General features: G+C 41.0%; 1 protein-coding gene across 1 annotated transcript in view; it reads left to right on the forward strand.

Moving 5' to 3' along the window:
- Positions 1-23778, forward strand: part of SGMS1 (sphingomyelin synthase 1) — a 207219-nt gene that overhangs the window by 36549 nt on the left and 146892 nt on the right. The window lies entirely within an intron of this gene.

Below are 23778 nucleotides of genomic sequence, written 5' to 3' on the forward strand. Positions count from 1 at the left end.
TATTTCTGTTTTTTTTTTTTATAGTGCAAATATTTGTAATAAAAAATAATACAAAGCATGGTACGCTTTATATTCTGTGTCGTAATTGAAATCAATATATTTGAAAATGTAGAAAATATCCAAAATATTTAAATAAAAGTATTCTATTATTGTTTAGCAGTGTGATTAAAACTGTGATTAATTGTGATGAATTTTTTTAATCGCTTGACAATCCTAATTATAATTTTGTGTATATCATATATACACATTATTCATTATAAAAATAAGCACATGCAGTAATAAATGTATACAGCTATTTTTGTGTATGTTTGTATTTATATCCTATGTTCTGTGATGTACTGTGAACATTGTCATTTAATTTGATTTCTGAAGTTAACTTTTGGTGGTCTGTTTTCTGCTGCAAAGATTCTCCAAATGAAAAGACGGTCAATCAGCTTCTCTGTGTTCAAGTTTCAGTGCAGGTTACTACAGAGGAGGAAACACCTTTCTTAGTCATCAATAGGCAAACTATTTGTGCAATTCTGCATTTCTTACACTGAGACAATTTTGGTACATGAGCAGGGATTGCAGAATCAGGCTCTCTATTAACATTTTTGGTAGTCTCACTATCCACTTCCGTAGACATTAAATCACTTTCAATTGAAATGTATTAGCTGGTTACAGTTGCAGTAGAACTTTGAAGAAATGATGTATTCTGATGATGGAAAAATCAAAATCAGTATCTTCACAACTTCTGAGAGGTATAATGATCTGTAAACTAAATACAACTGATGAATGCTTACTTGCCATAAGCAAGGGGAGACCAAATGACTTGACAAACTAAATAGAAACTTTGTCAGCAGCACTTCCACTGTGAGGCATAACTTTGTTTCAGTAACTGGAAATTGTGTTTTCCTCTTTTAGCCAGGTCATATTGTGAGAAGATACTTGCACAGCTCTAGAAATAGAGCTAACTGGAAACTCCTGTATCCACAAAACCTGACCTTGAATGTATTTGTTCTTTTTTGCTAGGATCTGCACCAGGGTTGGTAACCTCTGGCATGCGGCTCGCCAGGGTAAGCATCCTGGCGGGCCGGGCCAGTTTGTTTACCTGCCGCGTCAGCAGGTTCAGCTGACCGCGGCTCCCAATGGCCTTGATCCGCCATCCCAGGCCAGTCAGGGTGGCGAGAAGCCGCGGCCAGCACATCCCTCATCCGTGCCACTTCCCACCATCCCCATTGGCTTGGGACGACGAACCACGGCCAGCCAAACCTGCTGATGCGGCAGGTAAACAAACTGGTCTGGCCCGCCAGGGTGCTTACCCTGGTGAGCTGCGTGCCAGAGGTTGCCGACCCCTGATCTACACTCAACCGGGCTCAGAACAGTAACTAGTTTATACTGGTGTGTAGTTTTTTTTCATGCAAAGCTTCTATATGTATGTTTAGGGGAGGAGAGGTTGCTATAGCTTTTCTGAGAATGTTTTATATATATCTTTATTTAGCGTGGTCCTTAGAGGTTACAAATGGAACTGAGCAGAATAAATATTATGGAAATAAATATGGTGTAAAAAACATCTAGTGAAGGCCTAGATTAAGGGAGTGGTAATGCATTGTAATATAGTACACCTCCTAAATAGCTAGCTTGAGACAAGATCAGTTTGGTGATGATAAAGTAGTTAATTACAATGACTTTCGGTCTGTGTGAACTGAGCTGGGGATCTCTGTCAAACTAGACAGTATTCATGTCACAGTTACTCTTTGAATTCTCAGCAGAAGGAACTGAGTGGCCATGGAGATTAAGCTGCTCTTCAATTTCCTGAGGTGGAGTATCCTGCTCAAGGTTTGGAATAGTGTAGGGAAATTTGTCCTGCTGTTCATGCTGTGCTGATTTTCAGATAGGACTACAGTCTGTATGGTTGTCAGTTTGGCACACTTTGAGGCCTAAACTCACTAAAATATAAATAGATTTCATAGATGTGATCAATTTTCTGTTTCAGTTTTGTACATTATGTGCTGACCTATTTGCAAACCCTTTTTTGATATATGAAGGAGGATATACGAAGGATTGCAAATCCTTTTTTGATATATGAAGGATTGCTTTTCAGGTGTGGGCTATTTTATTTCAGGAGTGTTTTGCAGAGGGTGGAGATGGGAGTGTGGCCTTTTAAAATAGACCAAACCTTCCTGGAGTTGTGATCACTCTCTCTCTCTTTTTTTTCATTGCGCACTGAAGCCCACAACTTAAAATACAACATTAGGGTTTTCACTGGAAATGCTTCAGGAAACGCTGCAGGTATTTTGATATGTTGGTTTTCTGCAGTCCGTGTTACACTGGAATGCCTATTCTGTTTTGTGTAACCATTTTTTCCCTTGTGTAAAGAAAAATGGAAAGCTAAAGTGTAGTTTTTAGTGTCATGTGATGGATTTTTGATTGCTTAGCATTTCAGTACTATTCCATTGGCATATATTTCCTTTTTTGTACGCTATATAAAGCCATTGATCTTTTTAAAGAAAAAGTGGAACTGTAAATACTGTATAAGCAGTCTGGTCCAGAACCTGCCTTTTCATAGGAAAGGTGTACATGACTGTTCGCCAGTGTCAGAAGTAAACTGATGTTTAAAAAGTTTGTAAACTGTGGGGTTCAGATCCTTGAGAGCCTTCGTTTTTTTCATGTTAAATTTACCTCAGCTCATGGTACAAGTACTGTAAGTAGCTTTAGGTTCTTATATAGTTTGTCAGGGTGTTTCTCTTTGGAATTAGTTTGCTTTCCTCCTAGGAAGGCTAAGTACTTCTTAAAGAATCTGTTTCATAGTAAAGATTCCTTCCTTCAACTACTTTTTGTAACATGCAAAAAAAAAAAAAAAAAGGGGGGGGTGGGGTGAGGAGGAGGCCTTCTGTTGCAGTGTCTGTTTGCTTATTTAGCCCTCGTCCAGACTAACCCGCGGCATCGGCGGGTTAAAATCGATTGCTCGGGGATCGATATATCGCGTCTAGTCTGGACGCGGTGTATCGATCCCCGAGCGCGCTTACATCGATTCCGGAACTCCATCAATCCGAACGGAGTTCCGGAATCGACACAGAGAGCCGCGGACATCGATGCAGCGCCGTCCAGACTGGTGAGTACCTCGATTTTAGAAATTCGACTTCAGCTACGTTATTCTCGTAGCAGAAGTTGCGTATCTAAAATCGATTTTAATTCCTAGTCTGGACGTGGCCTTAGTCTCCTTAACTGCCCCAGGTCTATTCCAGTTGAAGTCAGAAGTAAAAAACTAGGCAAATTTTGGAGACAGCGCAAACTAAAGCTTCATTGTATAAATCTGAATGTTCTACAGAGAAATAGCTTGTATCATTTCTTAGCAAGCTTTTACAGCAGTGAAAGAAATATGGTGAAAGGTATTTCATTATTCTAGTGCTGGCCATCCAGTGAAATTTTTCTGGCATTTTTTTTAATTTCAAAAGTGTATTATTTAGTAGTATTTTGCTGCAAAAGATATATGTGGTAGAGCTACTGCAGTAGCAGAACATTATTGCCACATCTCTACTTTAGAAGAGGACAAGCTTTTTGCCCCTTGTTTGTTTTGCTAATGTGTTTTTAAAATGATAGTGTTGGGGATGGAGGGTAGTGGCTAATTTGACTGCTCATGGAAGAGTGTGACTGGTGGGTCTTGCTGTGGTTGGGCATTGCTTAAATTCATTGGCAGAGTTGCAGGAAATTAAGCCCCAAGAAGGACTGTAGACAGAAAAAGAGCGTTTCTCCTTTGCATCTTACCAAACTGAAGTGAAGAAGATCTGAATAACTGAGGGACCACTCAGTCTTACAGAAAAATGTGTTTAATTATCATACTGCAGGAGCAACGTATTCAGAGGAGAGACTCAAAGGTGTTGGTTTTGTATAAATGGGTGCCCTGGTATTTGGTAAGAAAGTGCCCCCATGTTGCTTCCCTCACTCCTCCTCATTCATCGTTTCTCTGTTTTATGCCTCTGCAATTTCACTTGAATCAGAGTAAATACCTTGATCGGGGTTTAAGGGATTGTGCTCTGTGCAAACTACAAACTGTAGTCAGTGGTAGAATGGGTCAGGGAAGGAGACACCACTAAATGGGAAAGCTTTGAACTCTAGAAACAGGGCCCCTCTTGATGCTCCTGGAACTGTAACATCCTTAATATTTCTGTCGTCTGACATCATAGGACCAGGATGGCTAATTTAAGTTGTACCAAATTATAGGTCTTATGCTGGAAAATGTCCAGTGCAGAATACTAAGCTCCTTGTCACTGATGATGGTTTTAGTGTTCAAAACTCTGGTCTTCAGAGAACATTTTTTCTATAATAGTTTCACATGATGTGTGTGTTACTTTGTTGCTTTTGGGATGGATATGAACGTTTAAGGTATGTGTTTGGGTATACGAAGATTAAATTTCATTACTCAGAGCTAAATTAAGTTCAGGAGTGTAGGAAAGTTTCTTGCTCCATATGAGTACAGAAACCACTTCTTGGTAAACTCTCACATAGAAGGATTGTGCCTGTACTGCTGCAGCACACTATCCTTCCTCTACAACACGAGAGTGACACAAACATTTTCATACTAGTCTTTCTGTCAGGATCTCTGAGCAGCCCTGGAACATTTCATCCCTTGTTGGGAGAGGACAGAAAAGACAGACTGAATAGAAGAGACCAAGTGACCCCATCCTTCTTGTTTGCTAATTTCTCTCTCTCCTGCTGAGCTCTAACCGCCTCTCTTCTTGTCAGCCCCTTGCTCTCACCTGGTTCCTTTTCCTCCCAGTACAGACATGCTTTGGTCTTCTCTAGTTTAAAACAACTCACTCTTGATCCTTTCTTTGAAATAATCACCCAATCCCTTTTCCTTCCATTCATCTTCAGATTTATTGAACATGCTGTTAATTCCCAGGCAGACTGTACCTCTGGCTCCTCCTGGTTTTTTGCGTGTACATGCCCTCTAGGTCTCAGCCCTCAGGTCACTTTTCTCTTGAGATGGAATCATCCAATTCTCCCACGCTCAGATGAGGTGGCAGGTTCTGTGTATCAACTGTAATCACCTCAGCAAGTTTGACTTGTGTCCAGACCCTGCTATTCTGTTCTCTCTCTGGGGCAATGGTCATGTAATCAATAATCAAGCAGCCTCCTAAAACAAAGCATCATTTATTTGGAGCCAAAGCACTTCAGAGACAACATATCTTTAAAAATAATAAAATAGGCTGTCAGAGGGTAGCTGCACCTGTATTCCCTTTCCTTGGTCCCTTGAGGGCACCTACTTAAAGGTTTCCTGCTCCTAGCCATCACTTCTCCTGGGCAGAGACTTGCATCTTACTCTGTCCTGACCAGGAGTTTTAAGACTGCACAGCTCCCTGGATTTACACACTACCTAAATAGGCCAGTGCCTGTACTTTGCTTTCTCTCCAAAGGCTATGCTAACTATACTACCCACAGTTATAAGTTACTACACAGATTCTTCTGAACAAGCACATTTTTTCTTAAGGTAAAAGCAATACAGTGAAAACATAACGTGTATAAGAACTTGTATTTTTTTAAAAGCTTACCATAGGTCACCCATAAATACTGTGGGGCTCTAGTAGGTCAAGTTCTTCCAACCCTTCCGCAAAGATTGTAGGTTCCTCCCCATCTTTGGACAGAAAGTCCTGTCTGAATGTTGGATCAGAAAGAAGGCCCTGAATCAATTGAAACTCAGGCTATTTATTCAAAAATCTTTCTTTTGTCTGTTGGCCACTAGAAAATCCATTTTGACCCAGAATATGCAAGCCTCCCCTGGCAGTGATATTTCTCTCAGGAGCTTTGTCATAAACAAATAGTTAAGAGTTAATAGAACAGGAGTACTTCATGTCTCTCTTGCCTGTAAAGGGTTAACAAGTTCAGTGAGCCTTGCTGTCACCTGACCAGAGGACCAATCAGGGGACAGGATACTTTCAGATCTTGAGGGAGGGAAGTTTTTGTGTGTGCTGTTAGTTTTCGGTTGTTGTTCACTTTGGGGGCTCAGAGGGATCAGATGTGCAACCAGGTTTCTCTCCAATCTCTTTGATACAGTCTCTTATATGTCCAGAATAGTGAATACTAGGTAGATAAGGCGAGCTAGGCTTATGTTTGTTTTCTTTATTTGCAATATGTATTTGGCTGGGAGGAGTTCAAATGTGTATTTTGCTGAAAGGATTTTAATTTGTACTTGTATACTTAGGCTGAGAGGGTATTCCCAGTGTCTATAGCTGAAAGACCCTGTACCTATTCCATTTTAAATTTACAAAGATAATTTTTACTGTTTTTTCTTTCTTTAATTAAAAGCTTTTCTTGTTTAAGAACCTGATTGTTTGTTTTTTTTTATTCTAGTGAGACCCCAGGGGACTGGGTCTGGATCCACCAGGGAATTGGTGGGGAGAAAGGAGGGAAGGGGGAGAGAGAAGGTAATTTCTCTCTGTGTTAGGATTACTTTCTCTCTGAGGGAGAGTCTGGGAGGGGAAGAGAGAAGGAGGGGGGAAGGTGGATTTTCCTCTCTGTTTTAAGATTCAAGGAGTTTGAATCACAGTGATCTTCCAGGGTAACCCAGGGAGGGGAAGCCTGGGAGAGGCAATGGTGAGGGAAAGGGTTGACTTTCCTTGTGTTAAGATCCAGAGGGTCTGGGTCTTGGGGGTCCCTGGGCCAGGTTCTGAGGGGACCAGAGTGTACCAGGCACTGGAATTCCTGGTTGGTGGCAGCGCTACAAGTACTAAGCTGGTAATTGAGCTTAGAGAAATTCATGCTGGTACCCCATCTTTTGGACGCTAAGGTTCAGAGTGGGGATTATACCATGAGAAGCTTATAACCTGATTGTTTTGCCTTACTCACCATCTGCTATTTTTTACATCCTGGAGGACCTGTGGTAATCTGTCCCACTCTTCCTACATTGGCTCTCCTTTCACCTACATCAGATATAAGCTCTTGCTTCAGCTTTAAAATACTTCATAACTTAGTCCAGCCCTAGGTGAGGTAGTAACCTATTGTGAAGTTGATTCCTGCCTTTGCTCTGCCAGTATTCCCAGCCTCTACAGTCCGCCATTCAGCTTTCTTCCTAAACATCTCCATGTTTTCTCTTAGTCTGGCCCTCATGCATGGGAAAAATCCTAGATAAAATTAAGATACCTATTACTTTAACCTCCTCCATATCCATCCTTAAAACTCACCTTACCATGGTCCCTACACACCCCAAACTATTCATCATGGCTAGACAGGTGACTTATTCCTCTTCCCCTTCTTTCCTGTTCCTGCTCCCTTCCTCTCTCTCTATCCTCAATTACAAAACCTGTAACAAAGCTAGGCCAATTCTTCACTAGATTAATTTGTGTCAGATGATCAAATTTTAATTCTTTCTTACACACATTGCTGAAATATCCATTCTCTGCCTTAAACCCTTGCACAGCACCTGAGATTGTCTTGAATGAATAAAATGCATAGCATACTATCTAAACTGATTATAGTGGCCCTTTGGAATGTGGCCATTACTAGGTTGTAATGTGAATAGGGTGTTATACAACATAGCACATCAGTTTAGGACAAGAACTGAAACAGAATGCTGTATCAGGTTGAAAATGTACGGGTAACACAGATGGGCAGAATGTAACTACCAGAATTTTAATTTGACCAGGACAGTAGGACCAACACCCCTATTTTTGTGTTTAAAGAATAAGTTGCTTCAGAATTTTTAATAAATGCAATTTTAAATGCTGTCATCTGTTTATTGTTAGTTCAAACAGGAATTATTTCAGGGAAGTTCTAAGGACTGTGTTCCTCAGGAAGTCAGACTGGATGATCACTATGGTCCCTTCTGGGTTTATAATCTCTTTGGGGAAAAGTCATCAGTTTCTCACTGTTCATTCACAAAGTATATTACTGAACTTTGCTGGATGTCTAGGAGGAAAATCAGGTTACTAAATCGATGTCTGAAGAAAAGTGACTTGGCATTTGTTAAGATGAGATTCTGTTGTGGAGAAATATATTAGGAACTGATGAACAAAGTTTAATAGAAATGCTTTCTGCAAGTGGATCTGTTAATCCTAGTTTGAGAGGGAATTTTATGAGATAGCAGCTGTGCATTTCCATATTATTAGACAGTAGCATTATCATTTATCAGTTCAGACAATGCTGTGACTGGATCCTTAGTTCGTTGTTCTGCAACTGGGAATTTTGCTGCCCTGTTGTTTTTTTCTTTGGGAAAGAATGTTTGTTACAGTCAAAAGGAAATGTAATATTTTTGGACACTTTTTGAGCTCTGCTAGCAACAATGGTCCTATGTTAAATGGCCCTTTGTGATTCTTGGGGATAATTGATTTTTTTTTCCCCTAAACCTGTTCTCTTTTTTTCACACTTTAAATAGCCAAAAAACAAACAAACAAAAAACCAAAACAAAACAACCCCCCCCCCCATACAGATAAGGAACTTACAGTAGTAAAGGTCAAAGGTGTTTAAATCAAAGGATGTTTATATCTAATCCACATAGGACACAAATCAAGGAGAAAGGGGCGTCATCTGAATTGGTAGCCCTGTAATGGCTGGCCTGCAGGGAAAATCAAGTTTACTTTTCATTTGATGTTCCATATTGGCATTTATAAGATTTGAAGAAATAAGATGTTCCCTTCTCCTACATAGGGGAAGAAAGCCAGTAGTTGAAGGTTTCTCAGCCTCCCTTTTTCTCCCCTTTTTTTACTCTCTCATCTGTGTAACATAATTCCAGGAAAGTTCTTCTGTGTGTCACTCTGAAACCTTTTATAACTGTAGAATCAGTGTGAAGCTATAGAAGCAGCTACAAGTGTGATTGAGAATTCTCGTTGCACAGAATAGCACCAGGCTGAATCATCACTGGCTTTCGTGGTCTGTTACTGTCCAGTTTTTAACTTCTTAGCCATTTTGACTTTACAGATTACACCAGTGTTGTGTACAGTGGCAGTGGGGCATATATCTATTGCTGTGCCAAGAGTCCTAGACTATTGTGATTGAGGCCTGGTCTACGCTATGCGTTTAAACAGATTTTAGCAGCGTTAAACCAATTTAACGCCGCACCCGTCCACACTACGAGGCCCTTTATATCACTATAAAGGGCTCTTTAAATCGGTTTCTGTACTCCTCCCCAATGAGAGGAGTAGCTCTAAAATCGGTATTACCATATCGGATTAGGGTTAGTGTGGCCGCAAATCGACGGTATTGGCCTCCGGGTGGTATCCCACAGTGCACCACTGCTGTCCAGAGCGGTCATAATCTGAACTCGGGTGCAGTGGCCAGGCAAACAGGAAAAGCCCCACGAACTTTTGAATTACATTTCCTGTTTGCCCAGCGTGGAGCTCTGATCAGCATGGGTGGTGATGCAGTCCCAAATCCAAAAAGAGCTCCAGCATGGACCGTATGGGAGATACTGGATCTGATCGCTGTAGGGGAGACAAATCTGTTCAATCAGAGCTCCATTACAGAAGACGAAATGCCAAAGCATTTGAAAAAAATCTCCAGGCTACACAGTGCTGCGTGACAAACGTAACGGAAAGCCAAAGAATCAAATGGACGCTCATAGAGGGAAGGAGGGGGTACTGAGGACTCCAGCTATCCCACAGTTCACAGCAGTGTCCGAAAACTATTTGCATTCTTGGCTGAGCTCCCAGTACCTGTAGGTTCAAACACACTGTCCAGCATGGTTCATGGTATAGCTCGTCAATTTACTCCCTCCCCCCACCACGTGAAAGAAAAGGGAAAGAAATCGTTTCTTGACTTTTTTCAGTGTCACCCTATGTCTACTGAATGCTGGTGGTAGACGCGATGCTGCAGCAGTGAAGAGCAGTATCCGCTCCTCTCCCCTCCCCGGTGACAGATGGTACAATATGACTGCTATCCGTCGTCACCATCAGCCTGTGAGTGCTCCTGGCTGGCCTCAGGTGAGGCTAGCCGGGGGCGCCTGGGTAACAATAGGAATGATTCCTGGTCATTCCCAGTAGATGGTACAGAACGGCTAGTAACCATCTTCATCATAGCAAGTGGGGACTGAGCTCCATCAGCCCCCTCCCTTTCCTGTGTAAAGAAAAGATTCTGTCCTGCCTGTACTATCATAGCAGCGGCATGCTGGGCTCCTCTCCTCCACACCGCTTAATGTCCTGCCTGGACTGTCATAGGACCGGGAGGCTGCCGCCCCCTCATTTTATCTCACTAACAAGTCACAGTTTCTTATTCCTGCATTCTTTATAACTTCATGACACAAATGGGGGGGACACTGCCACGGTAGCCCAGGAAGGTTGGGGGAGGAGGGAAGCAACAGGTGGGGTTGTTGCAGGGGCACCCCCCCATGAATGGCATGTAGCTCATCATTTCTGCAGGATCTGACACGGAGCAGCTGTGCTCTCTGATACACTGATTCTCTAATACACTTGCCCCATATTCTAGGCAATATGCCCCATATTCTAGGACTGACTCTATTTTTAGAAACCATAAAGGAGGGATTGACTCGGGGAGTCATTCCCAGTTTTGCCTTTGCGCCCCCGGCCGACCTCAGCTGGGGCACCCATGACAGTAGCAGACAGTACACAATGACAGATAACCATCATCTTACTGCCAATTTACAATGGTAGCAGACGGTACAGAACGACTGATAACCGTCTCTGCTATCATGCAAAAGCAAACAAATGCTGCTGTGTGGTGCTGCAGTAATGCCTCTGTTAGCAGCATCCAGTACACACACGGTGACAGTAAAGAAAAAAAAAGCTGAACGGGCTCCATGGTTGCCGTGCTATGCCATCTGCCAGGGCAATCAAGGGAAAAAGGGCACGAAATGATTGTCTGCCGTTGTTTTCTGAGAGGAAGGAATGAGTGACAACATTTACCCAGAACCACCCGCGACATTGATTTTTGCCCCATCAGGCACTGGGATCTCAACCCAGAATTGCAAGGGACGGGGGAGACTGCGGGAACTATGGGATAGCTACAGAATAGCTACCCGCAGTGTAACGCTCCGGAAATCGACGCTAGCCTCGGACCATGGACGCACACTGCCGAATTAATGTGCTTAGTGTGGCCGCATGCACTCCACTTTATACAGTCTGTTTTACAAAACCGGTTTATGTAAAATCGGAATAATCCCATAGTGTAGACATACCCAAAGAGGTGGCTTAAGCAGGCACCACTCCTTTAGGGGAGAGATAGCTCAGTGGTTTGAGCATTGGCCTGCTAAACCCAGGGTTATGAGTTCATCCTTGAGGGGGCCACTTAGGGATCTGGGGCAAAAAATCAGTACTTGGTTCTGCTAGTGAAGGCAGGAGGCTGGACTCAATGACCTTTCAGGGTCCCTTCCAGTTTTATGAGATAGGAATATTTCCATATATTATTATTACCCTTGCTCTGCAGCTAATTTGTATGTGACAGTTTCATTGGTTGTATGAAGGAGTGTGCACAGATGGTGGATTACTTGGCCCAGCTTCCTTAGTTCTTCAGAACCACCCACAGAGCAGTACAACCAGAACACACAATTTACCCCTAACACACACACAGTCCTTCACCACAGCTTACACCTCACAATCACCACGAGCTGAAAGGAGCACAGATCTTAGAGGATTGTCACTGTGAAGCCTAGAATGTCTGAGTCAATATGAAGAGATAGAAACAGCTACAAGGATGGCTGAGAGTTCTTTTTGTTTAGACTATCACCCAGTTCAGTCATCACTGGGCCACTGAGAACCAGATGGAATGTTGGAGTCTAAAGCTTCTGTGGCAGTTGGAATGTGACAGTTGATCAGAGAAGGTGGGAGTAACAGCTGCAAGGCATAATAAAGAGGTGATTATACCTCCAGCTGGGGGATAACTCTGTGCACAAATTTAAGGGAATATGTACAAACAGCAATATTGCACAGCACGTGGAACCAAGAGCCCCCATTTTTGCCTTTTTTACACACAACTTTATGAATTACACATCACACCTGTGATGTGTAATTTCTTTCTAAAGTTTCTAATCTTTATGGTTATGGAGAGAACTTAAAAATATGAAAATCACACAAACCAATATGATGCCTGACAAAATCTGCAGCCTAAAATAATTGCTCTAAAATGAGTTTTCAACCATGGGCTGCGAATCACTGTTGGAGTCATGGCCACTCTGCCCCTTCTGTATTGGTAAATGGGAGGAGGCACCAGCTAGATTCTGGCTACCTAGGAGCAGGGGTTGAAAGCAACCATATTGGTTTTTTTAGGAGATATCCCTTTCCAGTTGCAAATATCTGCTGCTTTTATATTTCTAGGAATAGTTAATTCCGTTGTTACTAAAAGGGGAGGATGAGGTAACTGAAGATATAAATCATTCTGTGTTCGGAATGGGCACAAAACAGTTTGAACAGCTAGATTAAAGAGTGATTCTACTCTGAAAGTGATGCTAAATTGGCATTGCGGGGAAACGGTTGTGCATATTTTACTTTCTTACAAACAAAATGGCTTTTAACTTCTACTCTTGTGAACTCAACCTGGGATATGAAAGTCAAGCTGTATTTAATAATGTTGGTGATTTGCTTGCCAGAAAAGTCCTGCTCACTCTCCCATAGCTATATTGATTCTGCACTGTTCTCATACAAAACATTAGGGTTTTTTTAGGCCAGTAATGGAAGCAGATATGACACAATATACATAGAGAGATTCTTGATTAAGAATTCTTTCTGACCATAACACTTGAACCAGTGGACCATTTCTCCTGAAATCTGAGAGAGAGAAATTAGAGTTGTAGCCTGGGATTTGGGAGACCCAGGGTCAGATCCTATTTCACCACAGACTTTCTGTGTGACCCTGAGCAAGCCACTTTATTCTCTATCTTTCTGTTCCCCATCTGTGAAATGGGAATAATAGCTCTTACACACCTCACAGGGTTGTTGTGCAGACAAATACATTAAAGAGTGTGTGAAACTCTCAGATACATAGTAATTGGGGGCCATATAAGTACCTAAGATAGAAAAAGTATTAACCTCATATAAGGCTCGACCCAGTGCTCACAGAAATCAATGGAAAGGCTAAGTTAACTAATGCTCATATTAGCACGAGGAGATCCTCAAATGGAAAGCACTGTGAAGTGGCTGCCTGCACAGGAAAAACTTACCAAAAATTCTCATTTGTTCACCTGACAACTCTGTTGACTTGGATCACTTTTTATTACCTTTTCTATTACTCTTCCTTATGAGCAACTTCAATTCAAATGGAGGTAAAAATGGGTTTGGCTGCTAGAACTTCATGTACCCAATGGCTGCCATTATTCTGACATCAACACCACTGTGTTTTTTGTAAATTTCCCCCAGATAGAAGAAGCCTATTGGGCAATGGTTAGATTAGGTTTGTTCTCATACTTTTGGACAGCACAGAGGCCACTAAATGCATGATGTGCTTCCATGATATTGTGTCCCTAGCCAAATCCGGTATATTCTGGGATTAGAGGGACCAGCGTCTGGCTCCATCCAACCTTTGTGTTTTAAGTCTTGTAGATTTTTTTCCCCATCCTGCTTTTATTGGGTCGAAGTCAAAAGTGATTTTTGCAGGGAAGTTGGTAGGTATTTGGTGCATATGATGATGCCACCTTGGAGAGCGTAGGGCAACCATTTGAAAGCACAGTACCTGTTAAGTTAGAAAATAGATCTATACTTGAATTCATGTTGGTTTGATGTTTTTGTTCATTTGGTGATACTTCATTGGAATGGTGTACAACATCTTTTCAATCCTTGACAGTGAGTGGCCATGTTCCATAGATCAGAATACTGACCACCACTGTATATCTGTGGTTTGTGTCTCTACTTCTCAGATGGTTCGGTCTGCAAAAGACATTCTTGATGAGGTGTCCCATTACTGACCATGCTTTTGCACTATGGGCTTCAAGTTCTTTCTTGACGCTGTTGTTGTTTACTTGCATTTTCAAAAGCTTTTGTTAAAATACCTCAGATGCTAACAAGGAAATTAAGTAGCTATCATGTGAGAGGTAATATCATGGATTAGAAACTGGCTAAGGGCTTGTTTAAACACATAAATGGTGTCTTTTTAACTGCGTCAGTAAAATTAAACTGGTACAACCCCTAATGTGGATGCAATTACAAGCAGTATAGCTTACTCCCATATGGGGATGAGAGTGAGCCAATTCTATCTATTACAAGGCATTTACATACCTGCATAACTGTTTCCACAGTAGGGATTGTACTGGTACAACTAAGTTTTTTTTTTTTTTTTTTTTTTTTTTTTTTAAATCACACTCAGCTCTAACCAAAACAGCTATACTAGCTCAAAAACTGTAGACCAGGCCTCAGAAGACAAAGTTGGCGTATATAGTCAATTTTAATTATAGCAAAAGATGGGGATTCATAAGTTTCCATACTAAAAATTACTGGGATTATGAAGAAGCTTTTTGGGCAGGTTATTCCATAGCTGTTGGCCACAAATATCTTGAACCTTCTTCTGAAACATCTGGTACAAGCCACTGTCTGAGAAAGAATGCCAGGCTAGATGGGCCACTATCCAGTATAGGAGTACCTATGTTACTCAGTCCTTCAGACAAGTGTCCTGCCAGGTAAAAGGTAAAAATTATTCATTTTTAAACACATCATTCAATTAGAAATACTTTAATCTACTGTTCAGTTGACTTTTTAATGAGCAAATGCCAGTATATCTTTAAAAATTTCTATTTTTAAGATGACCTTCAAAAGCTGATTTTGAGTCTTCATATTTTTTAATTGAAACTTAAGATCTACAAAGATCCCCTTCTGCTTTATTTTTAATTTTTTTTAAGTCCTTTGTTTTCACAACAAATGCCATCAACTCAGCAACCAAACAATGGCTCAGTGATTTCCTGGTCATCACAACTCAACACATCCTAAAGTTCTTACTTAGGGCCAGACAATGTGTCAAATAGACCCTGGACCAAGAATCCTGCAACTTAATGTCGAAGGAGTCTCATGGGCAAAATGTGAGTTCCTTGAAAGCCTGCTGAAGACTCACAATATTGACATCCTCTTGTTGCAAGAGACCCATGTTAGCAGTGACCAACCGGCTAGGCACTACCATACCTCCGGATACAACCTAATGACTAGCCATTATCATCTGAAATATGGCTTGGCGATATACATCAAGGACACCTGTGATTTTAATGTTATTCCACCAGCCGAAGAGACCATGTTTACCACAATCATCAAAGTAGGGGAGCTCCACATTACAAATATCTATAAAGCCCCTAGCATAAGATGGCCAAAACCAGGGCTACTCAGCACTCCTATTCCATGCATCTATGCAGGTGATTTTAATAGTCACCACACTATGTGGAGCTATAAAACAAATGAAACTGATGGCAAAGAACAAAGAGTAATGGTCTCAATTTGCAGTGGAGGAGGTTTAGGTTGGATATTAGGAAAAACTTTTTCACTAGGAGGGTGATGAAGCACTGGAATGGGTTATCTAGGGAGGTGTTGGAATTCCTTCCGTAGAGGATTTTACGGTCAGGCTTGACAAAGCCCTGGCTGGGATGATTTAGTTGGGAATTGGTCCTGTTTTGAGCAGGGGGTTGGACTAGATGATGTCCTGAGGTCCCTTCCAACCCTGATATTCTATGATCTCATGGACTAGATAGCTGCACAAGACTTACAATTAATATACAAACTAAAACTATGATTAATATTCCATTCAAGCCACTGGTAATGTGGGTACAGTCCAGACCTAACATTCCACTTTTGTCTTTAGACATAAAACACTCTCATCGCATCACGTGAAGTACTATCACCATTTCTGAATAGTCGACACAGGCATCGAAATTCTTGTCTTTTCTGAAACAGGTAGCATGATGGAATTTTGCTAAAGCTGATTGGGATGCGTACAGATTCCTGAGAAAACTGTTGCAAGGGTTCTGGTGAGACCAGAGTGCTATTAACAGTTTGCAGGGCTCCTGAAAGTAGTAGGAAAGAAGACCATTTCCCGAGGCTTTCAGAAAAAGCATACTCCCAGCTGAACAAAAGAGACGCAGGAGTTCCTCCAGCAGTACAACCAAACCAGGAGCTCTCACACCACAAAAGCTCATGTTGAGCTGCCGCTCTCAGGAGCCAATGCTAAGCCCAGGCAACTCCTCTGGTGTGATTGTGCCGCCCCCAGCCCTACTCACTGGTGTGGGCACCAGGCTCACTGGCAGCTGTTTCTGGACACGCTAGTATGTGCAAGCCACTTGCATGCTCCTGGACCCGAGTCTTGTCCATGCAGAAATGCGTGACTCTTATCCATGGATTTTAATTGTGTATCTGTGCATGGTTTTAGGAATGAAAATGGAAATTTGCAGGCCCTTACGGTATTCTGTCCGAATTTTTTCACCATCTCGGCCCCAAAGGAATCCAGTGGCTAGCAACATTGTATTCTGCTACCTTAAGAGCCATACCAAAGCCTGGGAAGCCCACTGATGAAGTGGGAAGCTATAGGCCGATTTCTCTGCTATGCACAACCTATAAAATTCTTGAATGTATCATCCTCAAAAGAATGAGAATGCCCTTTTACTGAGTTAGTTATCCCTGTCAAACAGGCAGGCTTCCGACCAAAACGTAGTTATTGCGACCAAGTTCTGGCACTCACAACTCACACTGAGGCTGGCTATCAGAAAAAACTAAAGACTGGTGTAGTATTTGTCGACCTGTCATCTGTGTATGATACTGTATGGACTAAGGCCCTGATGCTGAAACTTGCAAAAATTATAACTTACTACCAAACAGTTCACCTGCTGTGGACCATGCTGAGTAACAGATGCCTATGGGTTTACTTGGGTTATAAGACCAGCTCAGCCCATATGATAAACAATGGGCTACTGCAAGGTTCTTTACTCAGGCCAACCCTTTTTAATATTGACCTAAGTGACATGTCTCCAACTAAATCACAAAAATTTGGATGTGCAGAGTATCTTGCTATGACAATCCAAGCTCCAAACCTCCATGACATTAGAAGGGTGATGAAGCACTGGAATGGATTAACTAGGAAGGTGGTGGAACCTCCATCCTTAGATGTTTTTAAGGCCTGGCCTCACAAAGTCCTGACTGGGATGATTTAGTTGGGGATGGTCCTGCTTTGAGCAGGGGGTTGGATTAGGTGACCTTCTGAAGTCTCTTCTACCCTAATCTTTTATGATTCTTTGAAAAGTCAGTAACTGAGGACCTCCGAATTATAAACAATACTTCTGGAAATGGAAACTCAAACCAAAACCTGGCAAAATAATAGTAAGCAGCAAGCACATTTCATCTCGATAATAGGAGTACCAAAACCACATCAAAAGTAGCTTTCTGTAGTAAAAATGTGTGACATGATTACACCCCAACATACCTCGGAGTGAATCTTGACCACACCGTCACTTTCCATGATCACCTTGAGAAGGTAGCTGAAGATAAAAATGAGAGCCAACGTAATTCAGAAACTAGCAGGTACAACCTAGGGTGCATCAGCATGAATGTTGTGAACATCTGCAATGATACTTGTATATTTGATAGCTGAATATTTTGCACTGGTATGTAGCAGATGCAGCCACATGCAACTTGTTGACAGCCAGCTGAATACAGTGGTGCATAATGAGGTGCATCATTGGAACCCTTAAATTGATTCCAACACCATGGCTACCTGTTTTGTCTAACATTGCTCCCCCGTTCATATGCCAAACTGCTGCAACACTTGGTGAAGCTCAGAGAATCCAGGAAAACAGATGTCTTCCTATCCACTAAGATCTTGACAGTGCCTCCCCTTTTCCCCCCCAGCATCTTAAATCCCACAGGCTTTCCTGGGATCATTCACTTAGCCTCATGCAATCAGGCTGTGATCAGAAGGGGGCTTGGAAAGCAGAATGGGCTAAACAAGTCTTAAAAAATAAGCATCTTGTGCTGGATCCTACTCAGAAGGTTCCTGGGTTCGACTTTCCATGGACATCTTGGTCTTCTCTGAACCAAATCTGAACCAACCCTAGTAGACGCGGACATCTAGTGCACAAACAGAAAATCAAGGACTCCCTGGTATGCGTGTGTAGCTCTTCATGACAGACCATCAAACGTATCACCACCTGTTGCCAATTTATAAATATGAAAGAGGCATCTCTGCTATAAATTTTTCCACTGCTGATATAGCTATCTGGCTTGATCAGTGTCAGGCAAAATTGTAGTTTCTGCTCTATACCAACCACATGAAAGAAGAAGTTGCAAGTAAGCTGTAGGTGTTCTTTCTAAGGTCACTTAGATTGTACATAAGGGATGAAGCCATTAGTTGAGTATTAAGAATGGTTGCAAATACAAAGTTTAACTGTCCTGTGATTTAAGGAACCAGCTTGTCAAGTAACTACAGAATCCATAATCTTTATGAGCCACCATCAACATTACAGCTTTGAGACTTGTACAATTCTATTTTGTGAACATTAAAGCCAATGTCTGAAAACGATTGGTGCCTAAGGGTAAACTACTAAATCTTAAAGGTGTTAAAATAGAAGTTGCTTAATCTTCAGACATGCTGTGTGCACACTGCACCCAAAGATGTCATTACGACTTATGACACACTTTTGAAAAATCAGGCCACATTTATCTTAGTGTCTAAATATGGATCTAGGAATATAAGTTTAGGCATCCAGATTTGAAATATTGGCCTAAGACTTTCTAAATCCAAAATGTTTAATAATTGTTACAAGGGAGAAAAGGTATAGTATTTTTTGTTGGCCTTGGGGTAGAAGTTGGGGAGGCTTCAATGACATAATTAAGAGAAATGGGAAAGAAACTTTATATAGTATGTGACTGTTTTTGCCAAGTGTCTCTAATGCTGCAGTAGAAAAAAGGAACAATACATTTATTTAGAGTTTAGAATAAAATGTTTGGGTAGAATATTAAATGCCATTTAATAAATTTGTTGGGAGTGGAATTGGCGTTGATTTTTCTATCTTTCAGTATGAGTTGTTTACAAGGAAATCTGGTGTATTACTTTAGTGGGAATTATATTTGAGTGAATCTAATGCAAGAAAAAGGCAAAATTAGTTTTCTTAGCTGTAAATTTTTCTCCTTAGTTGGATCCAGTGTTCTAGGTAGATGTTGTGACGGAGTGTATCAGGCTCAGAGGCCCCCTGCTGGAGGCCTCAGGATCTTACCAAACCCTGTCCCAGAAAGAAGCAGTGGAGCTAAATCCTCCAAGTGGCCTAGAGAGACTGCACAGGAGGCAGCCAATCAGGGAAAGGCTGCAGACCCATATAAAGGGAACTGCAGTTCAGGGCAGAGTAGTTCCATGCTGGAGCCAGAGGAATGCAGACAGTGCTCCTGGCTCACCCAAGGGAGCTGTAGTACCATGGACAGCTGAGTGCTGGCAGGGACCAGGGGAGTAAGAGAGCTTCTGGCTGTCTGCTGGAACTGAGTACAAGACTTCAGACCTACAGTAAGGGTGAAGCATTCGTGAAGGTGAAGGGGCCGTGGGGAAGTAGCCCAAGGAATCATAGCAGCATTGTGAGAAGTTGAAAGGAGACACAGCAGCATGTGGCTGCTATTCGTAGATTACTGGGCTGGAATCTGGAGTAGTGAGTGGGCCTGGGTCCCCACTTCACCAGTCACAGGTGGAGTGGCATACTTTCTGAGGCGGGAGTTGAACCTAATTTCAGAGAGGGGACTGATGGCCCTGAAGAGGGTCAGCAATTTACTAAACATTGAATTGTATTGGACTTTTAATTCCCCCCCCCCCCAGAAGGGGAACTGAGAAACTTAGTGGCCGAGATGGAGAGCTGGGGCAAAAGGGTCCAGAAAGGGCAAAACCATTGCCTCCAGAGAGGAAGCCTTGGGGATATGGCTCAATACCAGGGCTGAGGCTGTTTAAAAACTGCAGATTGAGACTTTTTATCATTGAACTGTTTGTCCTGGAAATGGTTTGGTTTTGTTGAAAGCCCACAGTCTGTGTTGACTTGGCCAGAGGGCCAAGTCACTGAGATCACCTGAGAAACCACTGACAGGAATCACCACAGACTGAGAGGTGCAGGCACACACCCAAACAAGGGGGCACTTGAGTGAGGTGAGTTCCACCCCATTACAGATGTCTTACCTGTAATTTTGATCTCATTTTACCTTTAAAGAGGTATTTTGTGAATTTAGTTGCATCATTGCCATAACTTTGGGTGATATTTTATCTACTACTGTAAATCAGTACTAAAATTACCTAAAGTTTGGAGGACTGCTTTCTTTGAATTTTTAGTTAATTGGCATTCATTCAGCTTTTTGATGCTGCAGTTTGTACAATACATGTCTAGCAGCAGTTTGAGCCTTGTCTCTACATACACCCGTATATAGAAGTATGGTACTAATTAATTCAGTATCGCAATTTGTTCTAGAATCTGTTCTTCAAGCAAAGCTTTGATTCAAAAGTATTGGCTTAATAGAGAATATGATAGAAAATCAAGGCAATATGCTTAGATATTTCCTGTGCCATCTTGCTTTTTGCATTACACACACTTTTTGCTTGTAGGGAGAAACTACAGCATTTAATGCAGCAAATTCTTTGTTCTAAGGCAGATTAGATATGAAAATATTCTTAATATTAAACATCTTGATGAAATATAAGACCAAAAAACCAGATGTAAATAAAGTGTAATTGTTCAATGAGACTCTTTATAAGCAAGCCTTTGCTGTCCTTGCTGCTGGAATCAGTGTAGTCCATTGGAAAGGATACCAGACTGTGAGCGACACACTACCTGACTTCTGTTACCAGCTCTGCCTTTCTTGCTGTGTGATTTTGGTAGGTGAGATGATCTACAAAAAGAAAAGAAATTGGGCTTTTGACCTTTTCTGATGCTTTATGGCATACATGTTTTTGTTTCTTTATGATCCTATAAAAAAATTCCTGCAAGGTGTCTTATTGTTTTTCCATTTAGGATTTTAAATCTTACTGAGTCATGAAGGCACTTTGACTCTTAGTAGGGTACTAGAGATAGAGTGACATCATGAGCCAAGGGAACGAAAGTAGAGCTGTAAGACAAGGGATTTTGAGAGAGAATGGGTAAAACTCTGATGTTTAACAAATATTTTACTGCAGCGACTAAGATTTCAAATAAGGAAGCCCATTTATTAAAGGTTCAGTGCCCTGACTCTTCATTTGAAGATTTACATCCCTTTCATGTCCTAGAAGCCTTCCAGAATATCAGTAAAAACTCAACTGGACACTTATTTCTAAGGGGTGTGTGCGTGTGTTGCGTGGAGTTTTTTTTGTTTGTTTTTTGTTTTTTTAGGATAGAAAAATAACATTCAGCCCTTCATCTAGTATAAAGATGCACAAACCTAGCTTTAAAAAATCGTTGTAGGTCACCATTAACCTCCCTCTTGAATTGATTTTCCCCATCCCTAAAAAGCAGATGATGCTTTACCATATATAAGGGAATAGCACTTTGCATCTCTAGATGATGAGCAGGAAGCATTGTTCATGATTGCTGTTCAGTGCCTGTATCTATCAGTGACTCAGTTAATATTACCGTGAATATGGTCAATGTACAGCAATATTGATTGCAAAGATACAAAACATATAAATAGAAAAACACTTACATTCACTTGCTCATTGAAGGAATTTTGATGGTTTTCTTTGCATCCCTCTCATTTAAGTAGATTAAGTAGTAATTAGAGGCTAATTATTTTAAGTTACTGTTTTCTGAAGAGTAGTAGCAATGAGACTCTTCTGGACAAACCTCTGTAAAACTTTGATCTTATCTTCATCAAAGACTTATTAAAAATCCTTGCCAACTTTTTCAGTTACATAAATATTAACGATGGAACACATTCTCTTCTCCAAGCAACAGCAGCCACTAGCACCCTGTTAATTCAACTTCTCTGTTCCCCTTTCGTAGACAGATGCTATGAATAATTTAGTCATCTGCTAATTAAAGATGAATGTAAGTTCAGCAGGCTGAACATATAAGCAGAGATCCTGTAAAAGAGACACATTTCCTTCCCTGGTAAATAGAAAGGTTTGATACTAGATACAGCTGTTTATCTGGCAATGGATTCTGTTTTGAATTCTTGTTGTTAAATGATTTGTACTCAACTTGAAGACTACCAGCTAATGGTTGCATACTTTCCCCTATATTTACCAGTACATTTAAAAAAATAATGGTAGTTGAAAAACATATGGGCATTATTTATATTTGTTTTGGAAATTAAATCCAAGGATTTAGAGTAGTGGTGTAACAGGATTCAGTCCTTAGAATGTCTTGAATTGCATTTCTGTTAATACTGGACTTGGTTTAATTTCATAACTTTTTACATCATTTTCTTTAGGAAAAGGTGAACAAATGTCCAGTCATTCTGCCACTCATTTTCACTCTTGTTTTGCATTACGCACACTTGTTAAATCTTAAATTGGTAACTCTTTGGGGCCCCTCTTATGCTTTTATATAGCATCGAACAACAACTCTGATTGGGGTGTTTGGGGTATTGCAATAAAAATGAAGAATAATCCATTTTAAGGATCTAGTGTCTGTCGCACTATCTGGAGTGGCTCACAGCTGTGAATGCCTGCTTCAGGGTAGATGGTCAGAAAGCAGGGCAGACACTCCAAGCTGGTGTGTGTTCTATCATTAGATTTCACCAAGCCAGGAACAAATGTGAACTCCTGGATCATTGTACCAGTCTTACCATGGAGTCACAAACAGTCCCCTTAGACTCTCCACTCTATCTTGCCACCCAGAGAAACTGGACTTTTTGATAATAGGTCTCTTAAATAATAATAATAATAAAAAAAATACCACATCAGTTTGCTCCCAGTCCCAAAAGACTATGTCACTTATCAGAGATCAATTGATACTCTAGATCTTATACCAAGGACCGCACTAGTAGCCAATTATATAGTAAAAACTAATGAAAGGTTTAATAGCTAAGGAAAGGAATTGAGAGTTACTGAGAGGTGAAAACAGGTAAAATGTATACATACAAAGGTGAGTCACAGTTTGTAATTCAGAATGGTGTCAGTGATGTAATAAACTGCCAGTTTCCCAAAAGTCTTTTCAGGGTACCAGTTTGTCTCTGGGGATCTTTGCTTTGCATCGGGTACACTTCCCTCTAAGAGTCCAAATAGAAGGATTTCCCCCTGAATCCATACTTATAGCTTCTTGTCACAGAAAACAAGCTCACAGGGTGACTACCCATGTGGGCTTTTCCTTTGAAGACGGAGAGTGAGGAATGCGTTTAAGTCTTTGACCTCTGATTGTCCCACACAATGACCACTTGTTTGAAATTAGCTCTTTACTCTTTCAGTTTTTTCATTTGCATTCTATAAGGCGTCTTTTTCCTTTGATGGTGAAAACAATGCAAGTAACATCCTATTAGTTTTCAGGAAGTTTTAAACACAAAATACACTCTTATACATTTAACAATCATTTTGATCTATACTAATACACAAGTGAATGGGCTTGGCTTTGACATGCACTGGCACCTGGTCTGCTAGCGTCAATGTCATATTCCTGTTATCTCGGCAAATACTCATTATGTCTGTAGTTCATTTATTACTGATATAACTAAATGTCTGTATCTTCTAATAATTTATTTTTGTCCTGAATCCATATGCTCTGCTTTCCAAAGAATTACTAGTTTGCAAGCAGTCCACTTGACTTTTCATGTCTTCCATTTAGTTACAGTTTTGAAATTGCTCAAAAATGTGGTGAATCTTTTTTGTGTTTTCAGATTTGTCCTGAATTTAGACTTGCCTGTTTAGTGTCCTGTGTCACCTTTTTGTGTGACTGCTTTCAGTGATTGTCTTCCCTTTGCTCTTAATCATAAAGTGTCTTGTCTGTCTCCAGCAGATTCTCTT

Source organism: Gopherus evgoodei, chromosome 7 (genome assembly GCF_007399415.2).
Source record: "Gopherus evgoodei ecotype Sinaloan lineage chromosome 7, rGopEvg1_v1.p, whole genome shotgun sequence".
Lineage (NCBI taxonomy): Eukaryota > Metazoa > Chordata > Testudines > Testudinidae > Gopherus > Gopherus evgoodei.